Source organism: Pipistrellus hanaki (genome assembly GCF_964339955.1).
Source record: "Pipistrellus hanaki genome assembly, chromosome: 8".
Taxonomy (NCBI): domain Eukaryota; kingdom Metazoa; phylum Chordata; class Mammalia; order Chiroptera; family Vespertilionidae; genus Pipistrellus; species Pipistrellus hanaki.
The window spans coordinates 6,438,505-6,451,683 of NC_140510.1; the positions used below are offsets into that span (position 1 = coordinate 6,438,505).

General features: G+C 40.1%; 1 protein-coding gene across 1 annotated transcript in view; it reads left to right on the forward strand.

Moving 5' to 3' along the window:
• The window catches only part of CNTNAP5 (contactin associated protein family member 5), a 777,193-nt gene that overhangs the window by 387,208 nt on the left and 376,806 nt on the right, over positions 1-13,179 (forward strand). The window lies entirely within an intron of this gene.

Here is a 13,179-nt window from a genome sequence, read left to right on the forward strand (position 1 = left end):
TGCCATACCCTTTTATTGAGGCTTTGGGAAAAACATCTTAGGCAACATAAACAGAAATTTACATGTAGCTGTTAGACAGGAAATAACAGAAACTTATAGGAGACAAACAAGGTGGAGGCTGCTTCAGCTAACAATATCTCAACTAAAGGTTATAGCAATTAAGGTTGTTGACCAGCCTTCCTGGCTTCCTGTCAACATCTCTTTTTTAGTGAAACTGATTTGTTTTCCAGTAACCTTCCACAAAATATCTATCTATATAAAATCCTAATATGCAAATCAACCAAATGGCAGAATGACCAGCATTCCCTATGATGCACACTGACCACAGGGAACAGACACTCAATGCAGGAGCTGCCCCTTGGTGGTCAGTGTGCTCCCACAGCAGGAGCATAGCTGAAAGCAGGCTCATGGCTGGCTGATGGGGAGCATAGCAAAGGTGTTGGGAGCCTCTCCAGCCTCCAGGCAGCAGTAAGGAGTGAGGAGGCAGGCAGTTAGGAGCGAGGGGTCCTGAATTGTGAGAGGGCCCAAGATAGGCTGAGGGACACCCCCGACCCTGTGCATGAATTTTGTGTTCCATGCCTCTAGTGCATATATAATGACTTCACCTCCCAAATAACTTAAAAACATACTTCAAAATTTAACTAATAAAAACTTCTACAAATTGTTTTTTAAGATGGTAAGTCAATGGAAAAATAGGTAAAGGACATGAATATATTAAAAAATATAAATTGCTCTAAAATATATGAATATATGCTCAACCCTCACTCCAAAAAAGAAATGCAAATTCATGGTACAATATTTTTAACTTAGATTGCAAAGATCAAAAACTTTATAATGTTAGCATGCACATGTAGAAACAGTATTTCATACAATGTTTGTGGGATTGTAATTAAGACAATATCAAAGAGAGGATGGTAGTTTTTAAAATTGGAAACACAGCCAAAACCGGTTTGGCTCAGCGGTAGAGCCTCGGTCTGCAGACTGAAAGGTCCCGGGTTTGATTCCGGTCAAGGGCATATATGCTGATTGTGGGCACATCCCCGGTGGGGGGTGTGCAAGAGACAGCTGGTCCATGTTTCTCTCTCATCGACGTTTCTAGCTCTCTATCTCTCTCCCTTTCTCTCTGTAAAAAATCAATAAAATATATTAAAAAAATCAATAAAATATATTTAAAATCGGAAACACACATTTCAATTCAACAATTCTGTTTCTAGCCATTTATACTGGAATGATAAGCAAATGTTTGCAATGGGTTATATTTTATCAATAACAAAAATTAGAAATTCCCCAAACGTTCCCCCAAAGGGGGTTGATAAAACTGAATGGTAAGTGCATAGGGAAACAGACTCTCCAGAAGGCTGAGTGACCTGCACTGTCCACAAAGCCATGCAGCCAGAGCCTTGCCTGCAGCTGATCTGGGCCTGGCAGGACAACTCAGGGGTCTCCTGAAACACGGGTGAGTAGAGGCCTGCAGGAGGGGCTTCAGTCCATCTCCGCCGTGCCCCTGCCCCGTGTGACACTGCCATTGCAGTTTCTCATCTCCTGCCTGTGGAGGCTGGAGCTGCACCAACTGGCACTGCGTAGCTGCTGGATCAGTTGTCTGGAGCAAAGGCTCCTGCAGCTAGCATGGTGGCCACCTGGTCCGTTCTCTTCTGGCTTTGTCTTTTTGTGCGTGGGACAGGGATGGGAGCAGCTCCAGCGTTCAGCCACTCCTCCCTTTGCTGTGTGTGTAAGTCAAACACTGTCCGCATTGGAGAGTGGCTGCTTCTCCTTTACCTTCACCGGCCACCAGGCAGGCCCTGGGCTTGGGCTCACCTGCTCTCGGTGTGCCATTGAACGAATGAGGCAGCCCTACATGTTCAGATAGGAACAGTCTCCAATATCAGTTGTTAAATGAAAAGAGAAGGCAACGTTCAGTGCAGTGGAAGCATTACCTGTGTTTAAAAATGAGAAAAGAATGGATAGGCTTAGAAGCACAGAGTGACAAAACATCTGTAGGGTACAAAGGGATGGAGAAAGCAGGTAATCTGCTTTTCATTGTTTTTAAACTCTTTGGATTTTGTACAGCATGCCAAAAACTATGTCAAGAGGAAAAGGAGAAAATAGCATATATGACTTATTTCTTATAACTGCTTCAAAACTGCATCTTCTGATTTTTGTTAATAGTCTTTTTCAAAAACACATCACTTCATAATGTTATTTAAACATCTCTCTCATGGTCTTCACCCCAGCTATAGACTTTAAGATCATCATAAGGGTGGAGACATACTTTTTTTTTTTTTTTTACTTTTAATTCTCTCTAAAGATTGAGTCTAATCTATAACACACAGGCCATCAATATTTGTTAAGTAAATGAAGAAGGCTTCATTTTGTGAATTATAAAATATAACATATCATGCCCTACTTCCCATTAGAAGTTCCTAATAGGTCTCAAATGCTCAGAGATCAGCCCTTGCTGCCACTCCTACTTTAGTATATTGCCTCTCTTAGAGCTCAGACCTGATTGAAGGACTGGCCAGACACAAGGCAACCATTTACTTGTTGATGGAAATAACTACAGATCATTAGAGAAACTGTTTTTCAGATCATGTGATAGTATAATTATTATCTATCCTTTTTTTCTTTGGAAAAAATCTGTTGCAAAGCTAAATAGAAGACCTACACAGAGGAAAATAAATAGAAGAAAATAAAATAAGAGGGAAAATGAACAGATGCAAAATTAAAGTAATAGGGAAAAATGGAAGAAAAATAGTTATTTTTGAGGACATTTTGTGATTTTGCCTAATCATTACACAGCCTGGTGCGGGAGCTTGTTAAGTCCCATGTCACACACATGAAACCAAGAAGGAGAGCGTGTTGAGACCCACCCTCTGCCCAGGAGCCAGAGGAACCTCAGCCGGACTGGAGCCCAGGTCTGCATGGCCGTGCAGGGTGCAGGGCAGTCCCTCCTGGTCCTCCTCTCTCTAAGGAGGTTAATCCTGCCCACAGGGTGCCAGTAGCTCTGGCCCTTAGCCTGGGTTCTGCATGAATTCAAGTCTTGAAACCCCATTCCTGGGGCTGTTACTTCTTCCTAGTTTTAAGTTGAAGATGTGATTTGTGGAATTGCTAATGTTATGTTTGCTCAAGATTTATAACAGTGAAATGGAATATAAAGGCTTCTCCTAAATGTATATTGAAAGTAAACTAATTGTGTGGAACATGATCGAGGGAATATTTTATTATCAATATTACACACACACACACACACACACACACACACAAAACCACACTGTTTTTATTAACAAAAACCAAAATGAAAATATCTAAAAATTCTTGTTTCCTTTTAGCTACTCCTCAAGGGTGGAATATGTTTTAATTACCTCATCAGACATTGGAGGCTGCTGAATTTGGGCTGAACTATTGTAATGGACAGTAAATAGCCAGCTCCAACCGGATGCTTTGGGATCAGGCAGAGTGCAGATGTAGTCCCACATGCGGAGGTCTCACTCTAGGCATTAACAATAAGCTAATCAACTATTGAACAAAACATGCCCATGTCTCTGACTTCCTCGACAAACATACCCACAAGCCCAAGCATTGCCCACACCTTAAGCAGCTGCCCTGTCGGTGCCCAGCCCTGTGGCCCATGTCTGCCACCAGGAGGCCAGAGGCCAGGAGAATAGTTCAGGGCCTCAGAGTGGCTCTGGGCTGTATAGGTAGGGAGCTCTGGGGTGCTATGTGGGACAGGCTCAGTGCAGAAGTTGTTGCCAGCTATAACCCCCTCCCAAAACCCTCTCATGAGGCCGGGGTAGACTGGGATAGCCCTGTGTTTCAGCAGGTGTTCCTCTGGTCTGGCTGAATGGGGGTCCTAAAGTCAGGATTCCCAATGAACTTCTTGCTTGGATACTGAAATGCACATGATTTAACCTATTGTCTAAGTAACCTGAGGTAATACCATGCATTCATTCAGAAAAAAATATATAAATTTATGTTTAACCAGTTAGGCTGTGTCCGCACCTGATTTCTGAGTCTGTAAAAAGATGCATATTTAGAGACAGGAATCATAAGCTAGCAATTCATTGGGTTTGGGCCAAGAGCAACACCACCAGTGATAAGAGGGAGGAAGAACACAAGCAGCGAGGCTCCTTCTGCCTGCAGGTGCAAAGCTCAGGGAAGCTGGAGCACACTGGGCTGCTCCCACAGAGAGGCGGAGGGCTGGTGACGATGGTGGGAATAATGGTGGTTTCCCTGCTTACTGGATGCCATCTTCCTCTTGGGTCTCAGAGCCTCACAGAGTGATGTGGCACAGTGTGTGCAGGACTAGGGGATTTTGGGGATGTGGAATTTTCTGTTTTAAGACTGGGAAAATGTCAGGCAAACTGGCATGCAGTTCACTTCAGCCTGGGCTCATTCACTGAGAAGTTACCCTCTGGGACCAGGACTGGTGATCTGGGACCCACTCTTGACTGCAGGGCCTTAGTCAAGCAGATACACCACTTAGGCCAATGGTAGGCAAACTCATTAGTCAACAGAGCCAAATATCAATGGTACAATGATTGAAATTTCTTTTGAGGCCAAATTTTTTAAACTTAAACTTTAAAATTATTAAAGAATAATTAGAAAAAAGTATGGCAGAGAAATCAGCCTTAATGATGAATGCTAACCAGCTCTTCCTGCTTCAAACAGTTACTATTGTGCAGCCGTGCGGAGGCTGAGGCTTCCTCTCTCCCGCTCCACTTGTCTTTTCCCAGGTTGGATCACAGGAGGGTGTCTAGAGGATTGTCCTCCATCAGCAGAGGTCTAAGGCTGACGGCCACTCCTCCTGGACATAGGCCCGCCATGGCCTCAGAGCCTTTGCCCTCTCCAGACCTCCAATCCAGACACCAGCTTTTCACACATTGACTCGGGACCTTGGGTCACCCATCTTCCCTATCCTGCTCTCACACCTCGGGGTCCTCCGCGGCCTACCTCCTACTGCGCCGGTGGCCAGTTCACTCAGAAGCAGCCCGACACATTTCTATGTTGCCACCTACCCTCCGCCATTGCTAATCTGTCTTCCTTCCAGGGAAGTTTTGCTCTAGAGCCAGAATGAAATGAAGGCAACCCTAATAGGCTTACAGCCTTCACTCTTTGGAAAGCAGAGGAGAAAGAACTCTGCGATTTCCCAAATATGTGATCTCCATGCACAGCCACCCAAATCTTATTAGGTTTCAGTCTCCCACAGAGAACCAAAGTCCAGATCCTCACACACTCTCTCTCTCTACCCTGGACTACACCAACCTGTTCCAAGCATCCTCTATCCAGACTAGAAAGAGCTTTGCCCTCCTCAATGTGATGGGAAATTACATTTTGTAATATACAGCATTCTTCATTTTAGTTGACTTTAAAATCTCTCTGCCCCAAGTCCTTCAAACACTATGTTCAGCTCTTTTAAAACACTATGTTCAGCCTTTTCTTCTCTCCCTCTTTTCAAGATATTACCCTGTGACTAATGTTTTTCTAAATTACAGCTGAGTTAAGTGGATTATTAAAATAAAAACTTTTTTTATAATTTGAAGAAGCTGGGCAACATAAAAATAAAAATAAAATTATCATTATTTATTTAAAATTATAGAAATTAATAAGAACTTAAATACATACAAATTTTTGTACACAGATGTTTATTATAGCTTTATTTATAGCTGCTATATTTGGAAGTAATGAAAGGTCTTCTTAGTAGGTATATGAAAAAATCGTGTTACATCCAGTCAATGTGATATTATTCAGCGCTTTAAAAAAGGGGGCTATCAAGCCATAAAAATTAGCTTAAAAAAACTTAAATCCATATCATCAAATAGAAGAATCTAATATAAAAACACTATATGAATGTCATACAATTGTATGACATTTTAGGAAAGAAAAAATGATGGAGACAGTAACAAGATAAATGCTCAGCAGGGAAGGATAAACAGGAAGAGCACAGAGGATGTTTAGTGCAGTGAAACATGCTGTGTGATGCAGTAATGGTGGTTGAAGGGTGTTATACCTTTGTTCAAACTCATGGAATGTGCTACACTGAAAGTGAACTATGATGTGTACTGTGGGCTTTGGGCGATTATAATGGATCAGTGTAAGTTCACCAATAATAACAAATGTACTGCTCCAGTGAGGGATGTCTGTCGAGATAAAGGTTGTGTATGTGTGAGGGTAGAGATTGTAAAGGACACCTCTGAACCTGCCTCTTATTTTGCTACTAGAGACCTGGTGAATGACATACGTGCATGGGAGCAGTAGAGGAGGAGGGCCCAGTCTGCACCCTCTTCAATCTGGGACTCCTCGAGGGATGTGAGACTGCCCCGTTAGGCCCTATCCGAGCAGGATGGGGCCTAAAGGGGGAGTTGGGCATTCCTCTCACAGTCCAGGACTGCTGGCTCCCAACTGCTGCCTGCCTGCCTTCCTGATTTCCCCTATCCATTTCTGCCTGCCAGCCTGATCACCTCATAATGACTCCCATGCCATCCTGATTGATGTCTAACTGCTCCCCTGCCAGTCTGTTTGCCCCCAACTTCCCTCCTCTGCCTGCCTGGTTACCCCTAACTGCCCTTCCCTGCAGGGTTGATTGCCTCCAACTGCCCTCCCTTGCAGACCTGGTCCCTCTCAACTGCCCTTCCTTGCAGGCCTGGTCCCTCCCAATTGCCCTCTGCTGGCCATCTTGTGGTGGCCATTTTGTGTTCACATGGTGACAGCCATCTTGTGTGTTGGAGTGATGGTCAATCTGCATATTACTCTTTTATTAGATAGGATAGAGGTCTGGTACATGGGTGGGGACCGGCTGGTTTGCCCTGAAGGGTGGGGTTTCCTTGGGATATGGGGTGGACTGAGTGAGGTGCCTGTGGTGGTTTGAAGGCCAGCCACAACCCCTGGTGACCCAAGTGGAGGTCCTGGTATCTGGAATTCATTTACATTCTACAATTGAAACTTTGTAGCCTGGAGTGGAAGCTTAGGCCTCTTATGGCAGGCAGGAAGCTTAGCTTCTCCCATTGCCAGAGAAACCCAAGCCTATGTGGCTGCAGCCATCTTGGTTGGGGTTAATTTGAATATACACTCTGATTGGTTGGTGGGTGTGGCTAGTGGGCATGGCTTGTGGAGCAAAGTGATGGTTCATTAGCATATTACTCTTTTATTAGGTAGGATTAACCTAAAACTTCTCTAAAAATTATCTTTAAACAAGCAATAAGTAAGAGAAATGAATATTTAATAACATTTGTACATTATACATTTGATTTATGCAAACAATTTATTAAACAAAATTTTATTTTTACTTATGTAAATGACTCAAATTGAAAATATTTGAACTCTGCAATAAATCAACAAAGATTTGTTCAAATAAATATTTTACAAAACATTTGTAGAAATAACAGATTCACTGAGTTTTTTCCAGAGTATTTATTTCCCAAGATTTATGAGCCATTCTTAAAGAGTCAAAGATAAAACTCCCTTAGTTTCTCTGAGAGACAAATCTATATTTAAAAAAAAGAAAAAAAAGACTAGATCTTAAACTTGTTACTACATAAAATGTTAGCACATGTATTTTAAGGTAAATTAAATACAAGTGTGGTTTAATCAAAGGTCATTATTAATTTGTGATCTATTAACATAATTCAACTCATCAGTAGATTGAACAGAAAATACCCTATATGCTGTCACATGGATTTCTGCAAAGCCAGTGGATGAAACTGAACATTCATTTTTAATTTCAAACTAACAAATAAATACACAAATAAACAGTTTATCTGTAATGCCCTCCCCTGCTGGACATCTTGTGGTGGCCTTCTTCTGTTCACATGTAGGCAGAATCTTTGACCACATGGGGGCAGCCATCTTGTGTTTTGGCGTGATAGTCAATCTGTATATTACTCTTTTATTAGATAGGATAGAGGCCTGGTGCATGGGTGGAGGCCAGCTGGTTTGCCCTGAAGGGTGTCCCGGATCAGGGTGGGGGTTCTCTTGGGGTGTGGGACTGCCTAGGCGAGGGGCCTGTGGTGGTATGCAGGCTGGCATACCCCCTTTTCCCCCCTTCAACCCAAGCAGAGGCCCTGGTATCTGGAGTTTATTTACCTTCTACAATTGAAACTTTGTAGCCTGGAGTGGATCTAAGCCTTCTACATGCTCCATGGTAGCAGCCATTTCTGTTGGGACTTATGTATCTTCTATAATTGAAACTTTGTAGCTTTAAGTGGAGGCCTGGTCTGGCCTGGGTGTGTGGAAAGCTTGGCCTTTCCTAACCCTAACCTCCTGCTCTTTCCAGCTCTGTAGCTGCCACTATTTCTGTTGAGATTTATCTATCATCTATCATTAAAACTTTGTAGCCTTGAATGAAGGACTGGCTTCCTCCATTGTCGTGGAAACCCAAGCATCCTGCTCTCAGTGGCACTAGTCATCTTCACTTGGTTTATTTGCATATTCACTCCTGATTGGCTTGTGGGCATGGCTTGTGGGTGTAGCAGACTGGTGGTTAATTTGCATATTACTCTTTTATTAGATAGAATGGAGTAATAATCAGTATTATATGTTCTTGAAAACTATACCAAAAGTACATCTCTTTTTTGAAAGTTATATACCATTTATTTTTTTTTTTTTTGCCTAGATTTTAGAAAGTTTTTACCAGATCAATAAAACAAACAAACAAACAAAATACATAAAAATTGGGTATACAATCGTAAATTGTTTATTTTATTTTATTTGGGTAACACTAGTCAACATGAACACATATGTTTCTTGTGTGGATTACTAATTTACAAAATCTGTTTATAGGTCCATGTGCCCACCACCCAAAGTCAAATCTTCCCCTGTCACCTCATACTAGGACCCCTTTCTTCCCCCACCTCCTCCCTCTGACAACCACCACTCTGCTGTTGGTGTTTATAAGTTTCAGTTTATATTCCACAAATGAGTGAAATCATATAGTTCTTAGCTTTTTCTGTTTGACTTATTTCACTTCGCACAATTTTCTCAAGGTTCATCCATGTTGTTGTAAATGACGCTATTTCATCCTTTCTCATGGCTGTGTAGTACTCCATTGTGTTTTGTGCTACATCTTCTTTACCCAGTCCTCTATCATAGGGTACTTTGGCTGTTTCCAACTGTTGACCACGGTGAATAAATCTGCAATGAACATAGGGGTGCATATATCCTTGCTATGAATGATTTTGAGTTGTTTTGGTATATATCAGGAGTGGGGTTCTCAGATTGTATGGTAGCTCTACTGTTAAATTTTTGAGGAAGGAATCGCCAGAATGCTTCTCATAGTGATTGCACAGTCTACATTCCCACCACCAGTGAAGGATGATTCCCTTTTTTCCACAACCTCTCCAACACTTGTCACTTGTCTTGCTGATAATGGCCACTCACACTGGTGTAAGGTGGTATCTCTTTGTTGTTTTAATTTGCATTCCCCTGATTGCCAGTGAGGTTAAACATCTTTTCATCTATCTATTGGCAGTTTGTATGTCTTCTTGGGAGAGGTGTATTTTCAGATCCTCCACCCACTTTTTGATTGGATTGTTTATTGGTTTGGTGCTGAGTTTTACAAGTTCTTTATATATTTTGGAATTTAAAACTTTGTCAGAGCTACTGTTTGCAAATAGCATATCCTACCTGGTTGGCTGCCTGTTTGTTATGTTATCTGTTTATTTTGCTGTGAAGAATCCATTCAGTTTGATATAGTTCTATTCATTTATTTTTGCCTTCAACTCCCTTGCCTTTGGGGTCAAGTCCATAAAATGTTTGCTACCACCCAGGTCTACAAATTTTGTACCTATATTTTTTTCTATGCGACTTATAGTTTCTAGTTTTATGATCTATTTTGAATTAATTTTTGTACACAGGGACAAACTGCAACCCAGTTTCATTTGCATGTGGCTTTCTGTTTTCCCAGCACCATTTATTGAAGACACTGTTTTTACTCCAATGTGTGTTTCTGGCTTCTTTCTCAAAAATTACCTGTCCATATACATGTGGTTTTATATATAGCGGGGCTCTCTGTTCTGTTACATTGATCTGTGTGTCTGTTTCTCTGGCAATACCATGCTGTTTTGATTTTCATAGCTACATAGATACCCAGCATGGTCCTTTTTTTTTTTTTTTTTTTTTTTAAAGATTGCTTTGGCTATTTTGGGTCTTTGTGGTTTCAAATAAATCTGATGATTTCTCATTCTATTTCTTTAAAAAAATGATGTTTGGATTTTGATGAGGAATGCATTAAATCTGTATATTGCTTTGGGTAAAATGGCCCTTTTAACTATGTTGATTGTTCTGATCCATGAACATGGGATATTTTTCCAATCCAATTGTGTCTTTTCCAATCTCTTTTAATAATTCCTTGTAATTTCAGTATATAGATCTTTCACATTCTTTGTTAAGTTTATTACTCAGAGTTTTATTATTTTGGTTGTGATTGCAAAATAAATTTTCTCCATTTATTTTTCTGAGGTTTTGTTGTTGGTATACAGGAAGGCAATGGAGTTTGCGCATTGATTTTGTATACTGCAACTTGACTATATTTGTTTATTGTTTTCAGTAACATTAGAGTCCTTAGGATTTTGTAGATATAGCATCATGTCATCCACAAAAAATGACAGTTTGACTTCTTCTTTCCTTGTTTGAATGCCTTCTATTTCTTTCTCTTGCCTTATTGCTCTGGCTAGTATTTCCAGTACTGTCTTGAATAAGAGTGGATATCCTTGTCATGTTCCTGATCTTAGGGGAAAAGCTTTCATTTTTTTTCACAATTGAGTACGATATTGGCTGAGGGTTTAACATGTATGGCCTTATGTTGAGGTAATTTACTTCTATTCCTATTTTATTGAGTGTTTTAATAATAAATGGATGTTGTATCTTAGCAAATGCTTTTTATGCATCTATTGACAATATCATGCAATTTTTATACTTTGTTTTCCCCTTTATCTCTGAGGAGGTCTTTCTATCTGTTCCAGTTGATGGTGCTAAATGGCAAGATTTTTATCCTCTGTGGCCTCACAGTTTTGAGCCTATGTGGCTTCTGTAGGGCTGTACCACACCTGCTGCTTGGGAGTGAGGTTTGTTTTTCCCTCATGGTAATGGCGACCCTTGACTTCCAAGGGTCCAGCCCAAGCACCCCTCCTGGGATTAAGTCATAGAGGAAAACTGTGTTTTTATTGTAACAGCTCTTGGCCTAGAGATAATCCACTTCTGTAGCCAACTCCAAGGGCAATGAGAAATGACATTTAGGACTCTAGTCAGTGGCAATGCTCTGCTATTTGTTTTCTTTGCCTAAAAGCCTGCAGCCAGGCCCAGCTGTGGGGAGCAACTCTGTAGGGAGGGTGTCTGCTGACTAGCAACTCACTTATGCAACTCAGATCCCATTCACAACATGCCCCCAAGGTTCAGACACTCTCTTGCTGTGTGCATGACCACACAATGCTGCCACTCCAGTGGCTACTCCAACAGTCAGCCACCTGCTGGGTTAACTCTGTGTTCCTCCTGACCCACTGAGGAAAGTGCCCTTAACTGCTGCTGCCAGTTTCCAGTTATGCTGCAGACACAGTGCTGTGCTTTAGCCATGTTCAGCTTCTCTCTCTTCTCATCTCCCTGCTTACCCCGAGAAGCCCACCTTAGTTGTTCCAGTGTGCAGGTCTCTCAGGCATGCATCCCTGTTGAGCAGGGACTTCTTTGTTAAATTATAGGTGTTTATTTTGTTGAAATGTTAAGGGAAGAGGATAGACATGGCCTTACACCACCATTCCTCTGACATCACTAGCAAGAGTAAAGTGCTTTAAATATGTCATATGATAATTACTTTAAAAATACAATGATAATTATATTATTTAATATAAAAGTATCTGGATAAAGAAAACAATAAAATTGGTAATTAACTTATATAACAAAATGTTTAATTTATTAAAATAATTAATTTATAATAATATTATTCTAAAAAAATAAAATTCACAGAACTTAATTAATGATGAATATATGAACTAGGAAAAGAAAATATCAACCTTAGGTACAGGGCCTTACCCAAATATTTTAAAAATAAAAAAGCACTGGGTTTGGGGACAGAAATATGAGTTATTTCAAAAATATCCATTCTTCTAGAAGTCAACCTTTTAATGAATATAATAAATTCTTAATAAAAATTTCAGCAAGCTATTTTAAATAAAGCTATTCTGAAATGAAATTTTAAAATAAAGTAAGTATATTAAATAACTTTCTTAACAGAGTAAAGCAATATTAAATAAAAGTGGGCAATAGGATAAATAACCTTTATTGTATATCAAATGTATAAATAAATATTTTTAAATAGTGTTGTACTAATGGGGAGAAATAGACATTTAATAGTAGCCTTGGGTATATCACTAGCTATTCATCTAAGGAGACATTCTGACTGGAGGCATACATTCTCCCAGAACACCCACAGACACCAGTATTGTCTACACACATGATGAAGACAACTTGTCACACCAGTGGGGAAAAATAGGGCTTCTCCTCAAATGGTGTTGGGAGAAACATGATTCCAGAAATTAACTTGATTCTCTTGTATAATAGGCAGACTATACATAAGAGATCAGGTTTATTTTTAAATAATATTTTCATTACAAAAGGAATTTGTAGTAATTCTTACTAGAAAGAAAAGTGGCAAAGAACACTAGTATCCCATATTCTTTGCAGATATAATTATTATAACAGTGTTGATGTGTTCCCTCCAACTCACATGGTAAGCACCATTTCTTATTGTTGACCTATTACTTAACATCCAATTATAACTCCTGCATTTTTCAATAACTGTTCTTCTCATTTTCTATTTTATCACAAATGTTTAATACCACTATTGACAACTACCTGTGAGATTCCATCCTATTGTTTCTTGATGGTTTTCTTTATAAAGCTTTGCGGGGAGGGCTTTATGGACTATTTGAAGTTTCCTGTTTTTCATCTTTACTGAACATACCATGAACAACTGGGCACAGATTTTCTGGTGTAAATGCAGGTTTTACCGTAAGTATCTCTGTAGCTGATTAGGGGAATATTTTGTTTGTCCCTTGGCTTTAGTTTGCCCATATCCTCTCTGAGATTTGCATCAGCGATAAATATAAAAAATGTTGATTTTTTAATTTTTTCCTTTTTATAAATTGTTGTTTTATTTAGTGTAAAAAAAGGTTCTGAAAGGAAGTGGATAGTTTCATA